Genomic DNA, 9575 nt, shown 5'->3' with positions numbered 1-9575 from the left:
GGGTGATGTATGGGAAGGGAGAAGACAACCCCTGTTTTTGTTCTGTTTAATCTTTATCCTTCTACAGCCAACTAAAGGGTAATATTAATCCCCTCAAATGACCAAAATACCCTTAAGCCACCTAAAGCCTCTAAAACCATTTCAAGGGTAAAATTGGTACTTTCCGCTTATCCCATTAATCATAATTAACGCTTCCCAATCCCCGCTAATCTCAATATCCTCAAACACCAATAATTCATATCCCGTTACCCTAAAATCCCCGGTAATGCTATAATTATTAAAAACACCCCGAGACTCACCCCGAGCCCCGAGCTCAAACCTGTTATGACCAAACCGATAAATCATGTTTAAAGATCGTCTCATGTCGAAATACTCGAACCAATCCACATTATAATGTGGTCTCACAATATATCATTGACATACAAACAAGTATACAATTATACCCTCAACGAGCCAAATTACCAAAATACCCCTGTAAACAAATGCGGACTCACATGCATGCATTTAACATCATATTATAATATTATTCTCATAGACATGCATAAATACATTTAATGGCATAATTAAACAGTTATGGCCCTCCCGGCCTACTAATCCAGCCATTAAACCATAATAGGGAATCCGGGGCATTACAAGTTACCCTCATAAAATCAAGGATAGTGGTAATCATGCTCATCCATTGTTCAGCCTTGGCAGGATCTGCACTGCCCTCAAATACTGGAGGTTGTTGCTTCCTGAACCTTTCATAGAGAGGCTCCCATTTATTTCCAACCTCAGGCAGCTGCCTAGCTGCTGGCACTGACACAGGAGGTGCCTCTGATACATTAGCCACAGCAGGCACTTGCTACTATTTCAGGAGACGTAACTCTTCTCCCTGCTTTAATATTGTAGCCTGCAGATCACTGACTATCTGCTGTCAGTTTACAGGAGCTGGCTATGGAATCTGTGACTGGTCATTTTCTTGACCCTAGCTATTATTATTATTCTGGCCCTGATCACTCTGGCCAGCTGAAGTGTCTGTCTGCCCTGGATTCATAATTCTGTCACTGATACCTTGCTGAAATAATGATCAATACGGCCAGTCAGGTAGTAATAACTAAACCTCTTGTCGCCTTACGGTCCAAGAACAAGCAGACAATTATTACATTCCACAATCATACAATTATACAAGCAGATACATGTCTATAACATCTAACACTCAGCATGTATCACATGATAGTTCATAAACAACAGTACTAATAAGTATGTTCCAGCAATCCCAGTACTAATAAGCACACAGTTGCTGAGGATATAATATTTTAGGGCACAGGTTTAACACAGTGTCTCCTACATACAGGTAAAACATATATACCATATTTAAGCAATTATACATATAACTACATAAATAGTTACCACACCATGAGTCGAGCTTGACTTCAGTGATGTGTGTACATGCCCAGCCAGTCTGTAGGAACCCTAACCTTGGCACTACTCTGATACCAAGTTGTAACGCCCTGGTTACCCCAGAACAGTTACGGTGAACGGTGAACCAGAAATTTGACCCGCTACCCGAGTCCTTTGGTTAAAAACGTGTTCTAAGTGTCATTAACAGGTTAAGGTTGAAAACAATAAAAATGAAAGGATATATTTTATTATAAACTGCTCATGAGCTATTCAAAACATTTACAAGTTCTTTACAGTACAAAAAGGTCACTACTATTTCAAATTTACAACCCCGCTAACCTAAGCGGCAAAAATAGGGTAAACCCCCTAGTTCCTCTGAGAACTCCTTGGTCGTGGTGGTCAAGCAGCCGCATATGTACACATCACCACCTAAGCTCTCCACTCAAGGCTGGGTGAGCTTTTCTTTACCTTTACCTGCACCACATAGCACCCATGAGCCAAGGCCCAGCAAGAAAACTCAATATAGCATGATATAATATCAACAATGATCATAATAATCATTCAGGACTATCAGTCCAAAACAGATAGGTGACAGTCGCAAAAGTCACAAAAGTGGGTACAACCCCCTCTAGCCATGTGACGATAGGGTCACCAGGGCTTAACAGATAAGTGAACCTTCCATAGCTTAAACAGGATAGGTGCATGGTGATTAGTCACCAACATAACCTTCCTCACGACCATAGAGTCATAACCTTGGAACATCGTTCCCTAGCCATGTGACAAGCAGTCACCTGGGCCCTAGGCCCGGCTTTAGTAACTAGTCTTAGACTAGACAAGCGCTTATAAGTTCATCGACCTTAGGGTCGGTCCAGCGTTAATACCTTAGAGCCATTCAATGCTGATATCGATTAGATCTAATCTTCATTTGGCTCAGTGTTCATGACGCTATGCCATTTCTGACTCTTAGGTCAGTGTCCCTGACTAGTCAGTACATATACGAGTATACCACATTCGCTAGCATTTAATAGGCAAACCATCTCCACATTTATCAATCAACATGCCTCAATAATAATCACGCATGTCATATACATATACAGGGTGCAGTTGTGTTCTTACACTGTTTTCTTACCTCAGATTCGAGCTAGAATGATTAAAAGAACGACCCTTGAGAACGATCAACCTTTAGTCCTTTAGCGGTCACCTAATCATAACCAAACACGGGACATCATTAATAATAATGATCAACATAGGTTCCCAAATCAATATCTAGCCTCCAAGACATCAATCCCCACTAATTCGAGTAGTAGGAATGATCCCGAGGCCTAAAACCATGTTCCCGGGGTCAAAACATGCAAACAGGGTGAAAACTGGGCAAGGGCTGCGGCCCTAGCACCTTGGGCTGCAGCCCCCAGAACTTCCTGAAGCAAGGGCCGTGATGCCCTTCATCAAGGGCCGCGGCGCCTAGCAGGCACAAAGAGCCCCACCTGCTTCTTCATGTCAGGGTCGCGGCACCCCAAGAACAAGGCCGCGGCCCCCAACTCTGGGCCATTCCAAAACACGTTCTTAACACTCCAAAGCCTCCAACATCATACCTAAACATTCCCCAATCATCAAATAAAAGTTCCCAAGCTTCCCAATACTCCAAAACCCTCAAAACCCAAGGTTCGAACGAACCGAAAACTCAACAATTTACAAAATCTAATTCAAAGCTTAGAAACTCGAAAAACTCAAAACTTAAACTTCAATTACCTTTGATTGGGTTGTTTCCCGTCAAACCCTTCGGTCAAGAAGCTTCTAATATTTCCTAGGATCCCTATGCCTCGATCCTCACTTGATTCTGACTCCTATAACTCGAGATATCTTTGAAAAGGCTTCGAACGGTGAAAATGAACTACGGGAAGGAGAACGAGAAGTTTTCTAATGTACGTTCTATCTGACAAGCTACTTCAAGCTTAAGTAACCTCAAATAAAACCTAGTGCTCGGGGTCCCAAAAACACCCTCGGGGAAATTATAGTTAAAACTCCCAGAATTTCATCCTGATCTCAAATACTCATAATTTATCATCAAATAACATTCCTATTGCCCAATAATTGACCCCGTTATGACAAAACCGCTAATCCATTATATATGACCATCTCATGCCGAATAGCTTGAATATATCTCCATAGTAATGGAATCTCATTCACAAATCACATTATGCACCTTGTTGACGCGGCTCTTCGTCAACAGATAATTAATAGAATAAGAGAGTGGGATTAGTGCTAAGTAATGAACCATAACATACGAATGATCTTAAAATAAAATGGTGACACGAATATCTTTTTAGGTGGTTCAAAGGTTAAAATCCTTCTACTCCACCAGCCAATATTATTGGTCTCTTTTTGGTATTCTTTACAGGGTATTTCTTTACACAATAAAATCCAACCCCTCGCAACTCCCAGGGTCTCCATATTTATAGGAGAGGGCACCTGGGGGTTGGCAAGGGGGGCCATCCCGTGACCTTCTTACCCATAATGTCACTTCTGTGACATTCATGATTAATTCCTAAAACCTGACAAATGAAGTGTGGTCTAATCAATGGGTAAGGGGGATAATGGGCCGCACGGCCCATCCCAGTCGTGGCGCCTGAACACGCATGTTTATGCTGCGTGTCCGAGAATTCAGGGATATATCAGACACGTGATGTCTGATATATGCACGTTTACATTGCGTGGTTGACTTTATAAGGGGTCACAGCTATCAACTCAAGCTCCTACCTCAAGCTGGATGTCTTCTTAGCCCGCGGTGTCCATACTTCTGACCCGACTCCTTAGTAACCTTAGTAAGCCTTTGGTTACCTCGAGCTAAAGAGGTGGGACCTGGTAACAGCAGCTCCGGGTACATGGCATCAACGTGGCTGATATATAATTATGCCATTTCTCTGCTCGCTAATAGCCCGTGGATAATTAGGGCGTACATTTGCCCCCCAAGCCTCTTCTAGTGGCACATGATGTCACCTGGGGCCACAATGGGGGCTTTTAGGCTTCTTTGTGGACTCTTCACATCCTGCCCATTACGTAGGCATCGAATACGTGGAGCATCATGGTTGGTGACGGTACGTCTTCCGAGAACCGCATTAAATGGCTTAGCCTATACCCGGTCATCGTTTCGCCTTTCGCGTAGTGATCCTCGTATCCTACATCAATGCAATCCAACGGCCCTCCTCATTTGGCCTCTTACATATATAAAAGGGGTGGCCACCTTTCGCATGGGTCACCCGTTTATTTGAATCACCTGTTTATTTGAAAGTTTTCTCATTTCTTCATCTTCTCAGTCTCAAAAAACCCTATCTTTCTTCCAGTTACTATTCCCAGCGTTCCAGAAGTTCAGGCACGAGAGCTCCTTTGAGGCTTTGGCACCAGCAATTTCAGTAGGACTCCAACCCAGACGACCCTTTCAGCCTCAACATAGTAAAACATTCTGTAAGTTCTCCGCTTGTGCATGCTTTAAATTTCTTCTTCACTGTTTCTTAGGTAAATTGTAGCCGCATGCAGTATTTTGCTGGTTTTTTGTGGGTATGATATGCGTAGGATTTTATTCTAGGGCATCGACCGTAGAAAAAACCATTTAGGAGTACGACTCAAAGGGTACACTTTCTGGGGAAATTTTATGGGTAGAGTTTTTGTATGCCTGTTAGAATTAACCAGCTTTTAGGGTGCAAAACCGGGTAGCTTAGGGGACACGCTTCACAGGCATTTTTGCACTGTTTGCCTACTGAAACTTTCCTTCCAAGGCAAACTTTTACCCTGACCCTCCTGCACACGAATTCCGAGTAATCAGGGATCCGTTGGGAGCACAGGCGCGTGTTCATAGAACCGCGTGGTCTCACTCTCCACGGGCTGAGATTACCTCAGCCCGTGTAAAGGAAACACTTCGCGTCAGATTCTTTCTTATGCTTAGGTCGCCCTTTCTAAATTTTCTTCTTTTGTTCGTTAGGCGACCAGATGGGACCAAAGAAGCACGCCCCCAAGAAGACTGCTGGCAGCTCGTCTTCTCAGCAAGCCAAAGGAAAGGAGGTGGTCACGGACTCTCCAATCCCCATTTTCGGTCCAGCCGTGGAGCAGGAGCTCGAGGTGGGGCCCGACGCTTTCTTCGAGGCCGAGAGGATCGTCTCGAAGGTCAACTCCCAGGGGAAAGTGAATAAGATATTCCTTTCCCACAACATCGAGATTGGGAGGGGTGCCCTACACGCCTGACCTCCCCTTGAAGGTGAGCGGAGCTGCGCGCCGCTGGACGAAGAGTACGCCGCTTGGAGCGACGAGCATCTCAAGGCTGGGGCCTTCCTTCCGCTGGACCAGTACTTCGCAAATTTTCTTAATTACGTGAAGCTGGCTCCTTTCCAGTTCCCCCATAACTCATATCGCTTGTTAGCGGGGCTGAAATACCTATTCCTGAAGCAGGAATGGGAGGTCCCCACACCGGCGGACATCCTCTACTTCTTTTGCCTCAAGGCCAGCCTAGAGCAGCGGGGGCAAGGCGACGGGTTCTACTATCTGACCCGTTTTCCAAACACGGCTGCGGTCATCGAGCTGCCCAGCCACTCCAACGACTTTAAAGACCACTTCTTTATGTCCAAGGGGTTTCGCAACTGCGAACACCTTTATTTCAACCGCCCTCGTAAGTATCTTCTACTCTTAGCTCGTAAGTTGATTACTGACTAGCTTCTTTTATTAGTTCTTGATCTAGAAACCATCATGCAGCCATTTTTGCGAGGACGACCAAGTCCGTGACCCTCAGGGGTCAATACGAGACATTGGCGGGGCTGCCCCCCAGCGAAAAGGACTATCGCCAGCTCGTGTCTGACGAGACGATGCTGGCGTGCAAGCTAATCTCCCCAGGCCAGACTCTGGCCTTGAGGAGACTGCGGAGCCTCCCTCCAGCTCGTGAGATGGCGCCCATCCCCGAGGAGGAGGCCGCGGGAGAAGAAGAGGACGAGGAGGACGAGGAGCCCCTCGTGCGGTGGAAGCGAGAGCTGGAGGTCGCCCAAGAAACAGACGTGGAGAGGGCCCGGTCCGGAGCAGCAGCCGGCCCCTCTGGGCAAGGTAATCCTTATATGTTTAGGGACTTAGATAGGGCCATCGCAGACATTTGACTAGCTAGGTTCAATCCCAGCCAGCCCATTCATCACCATTGAAATGACCCGGACCGTGACATAACCTTACTCCAATGCGTCGACCAACTCGTGCTGGGGTATGACATGAGCCGCCCTAGGGGTACTGTAGTCGTAGATAATACCCTAGCTTTTAGGTTAGCCTTTTTTGAGGAGTACGGAACCAACCTTCGGTCATGGCCCTCCCTCTGGGAGGGTGTGGTAGCTCCGAGTCTTAGGCAGTACGTAGAAGACTCTAGTCCTGAGCCAGATTCAGACCCAGAGCCTCATCCAGCCCGCGATGTCGTTATCTTAGACTCCCTTGCTATAGCTCCACAGCCGGTGGTCGTGACTATAGATTCCTCCTCTAGCTCGGAGGGTAGGATCCCTTTCAATACATACTTGAGCTTTGTTTTTCCCTTTTATTTTTGTTGTTTTGCATAAATATTTCTACATGTTTATTAATGCTTTGTCTTTACTTCTACAGAGGAGATGTCTCAGCCCGGGAGCAACGATTTGCGAGTTATGTTCCCTGGAGGGAACCCCTCCTCCGGGGCCTCCGGGCCCATGGTAAAAAAGCTTCGGCCCGTGAAGAAAGCCATCGGGACTACCTCCAAGTCCCCTGCGAAGGGTAATAACCAGGCCCCGACAACTCAGGAGAAAGTGCCTCCACCCCCTCCTGCAATGAAGATGCCCCCGCCTCCTCCGCGAGCTCCCGACTCTGTTCGGGAAACGAAGGTGCCCCCCGGGACCTTGTCTACCACAACCCCCGAGGTGCGCGTTCCGGTGAATCCTCAGGATTTGGAGAAGATCCCCGATGTCTTTCGGGGAACGGTCTACACCGTGGACCATTATTACAATGCCGCCGAGAGGGACCTGTGGGCGATCGAGACAAGGAGCCCGGAGAACGTGATGGAGTCTTCACTAGGGATGGCTCTCACGGTAAGTTGGCCTTGCCATTTGTATTCCTTGCTCGTATGCATCACATGTTTGTTGTTTTTTTTCTAAGACAGTTGCCTTATTATCTTTTGGTCTTGCAGGGTGCCTTGGCTCTCCACCGGAGCATATCCCGATCTAGGGCCAGGCTCGAGGATATGAGGGGCAAGCATCAGACTGCTTTGGCTGCCCTTAATACTGCCCAAAAGCAGGAATAGGAAGCCAAGGATGCCCTGGTGACTGTGCAGGCTGAGCTGGACGCATCTCGACCTAAGCTGCAGGAGGCCGAAGCTACCAAGGCTGCCCTAGCCGCTGCGAGGACTGAGCTCGAGGAGGCCAGGGCCGCTCGGGCCGCACTGGACGCCGCGAAAGCCGAGGCCGAGGAGGCCAAGGCCGCCCTGGCGACGGAGAGGGCAGCCTCCAGCTCCTCCATGGAGGCTATGTTGTACCACTGCTGGGTCTTCAACCCAGATGGTGACTTCTCCTTTCTGGGGGCGGACGCATGGGACAACTTCCTGGAGAAGTTCAAAGCTCACCTTCCGCAAGAGGTGCACTCCAAGACCGGGGAGACTTCCATAGCCGCCGAGCAGGAGGGTGAGGTGGTGACCTCATCGGAGCAGCCTAGCGGGGCCTAGGACTTCTCTTTTCTTTTTACCATTCAAACATTTTTTTTTGTAACTTTGTATTATGAGGTTTTCTGACCTCGAGACAATTGGTTTTATCAACTTTATTCTTAATTGATTTACATCCTTTTGCCTCTATCTCATTTCTCTTTTATCCATTTTGGTAAGAGTCTTAGTTTTTGTTGGTGTTGTGATTGGCACCTTATGCTTTTCTAGGGAAAAACATGCTAATAAACTTGAACCAACTTCTAAGAGTTAAGTCCTGCTTATATCCAGGACGTTAATTTGAAAACTTAGTTTGCGTTAATACTTTATCAATATCTCGTGCTTTTTAAGAAAAAACAACGATCAATCAATTTGAATTAACCTAAGTTTTCAGACCTGGTTACATCCAGGACGTTAATTTGAAAACTTAGTTCGCGTTAATCTTTGATTAATACCTTGTGCTTTTTAAGAACATCGATCAATCAATTTGGATTAACTTCTAAGTTTTAGGACCTGGTTATATCCAGGACGTTAATTTGAAAACTTAGTTCGCGTTAATCCTTTCTTAATATCTCGTGCTTTTTAAGACAAAACAACGATCAATCAATTTTGAATTAACTTCTACATCTTTTAGGATGATCCGGTTATATCCAGGATGCGACTTAGTTCGCGTTAATCATTTATCAATATCTCGTGCTTTTTAAGAAAAACATCGATCAATCGATTTGAATTAACTTCTAAGTCTTTAAGATGACCTGGTTGTATCCAGGCACCGTATACCCCCCAAGTAATTAGGAAAGGGTCTTTCGTGGTTACTTGAGATTACATCCACAAATATACACAATAATGGAAAAAGATTTAATTCTCATTGCTTAATAAACAAAAGATGGCCTTTCTGATTAAGCCTTACAAGGGTATCACTGATAATATTTCTTCAGATGGATTGCGTTCCAAGCTCGTGGGACTGCCCCTCCATTAAGCCGAGCTAACTTGTAGGTTCCTTCCTTTATGACCTCGATTATTTGATATGGGCCTTCCCAGTTCGGTCCCAATACTCTGTCTTTGGGATCTTTACTGGCTAAGAAGACTCTCCTGAGGACCAGGTCGCCAATGCTAAAGGCACGTTTTCTAACCTTTGAGTTGAAATAACGAGTGATCTTTTGTTGGTAATGCACGAGCTGGAGCTGTGAATCTTCTCGTCTTTCATCAATTAGGTCTAGGGACGCGCAGAGCAGTTCGTGATTGCGGTCCTAGTCATACGCCTGAACTCTATGCGAGGCTACCTTTACCTCGACAAGAAGGACCGCCTCACTCCCGAAAGCTAGGGAGAAAGGAGTATGACTTGTCGGAGTTCGATGCGAGGTCTGGTATGCCCACAGTACCTGGGGGAGCTGTTCTGGCCAGACCCCCTTGGCTTTGTCCAGTCTCTTCTTAAGGCTTGCCTTTAGCGTCTTATTGACGGCCTCGACCTGCCCATTTGCCTGGGGATAGGCCACGGAGGAGAAGCTCTTTACAATGT

The sequence above is a fragment of the Humulus lupulus genome, chromosome 8 (assembly GCF_963169125.1).
Source record: "Humulus lupulus chromosome 8, drHumLupu1.1, whole genome shotgun sequence".
Lineage (NCBI taxonomy): Eukaryota > Viridiplantae > Streptophyta > Magnoliopsida > Rosales > Cannabaceae > Humulus > Humulus lupulus.
The sequence above is the reverse complement of the archived record's forward strand: the minus strand, read 5'-3'. Positions refer to the sequence as shown.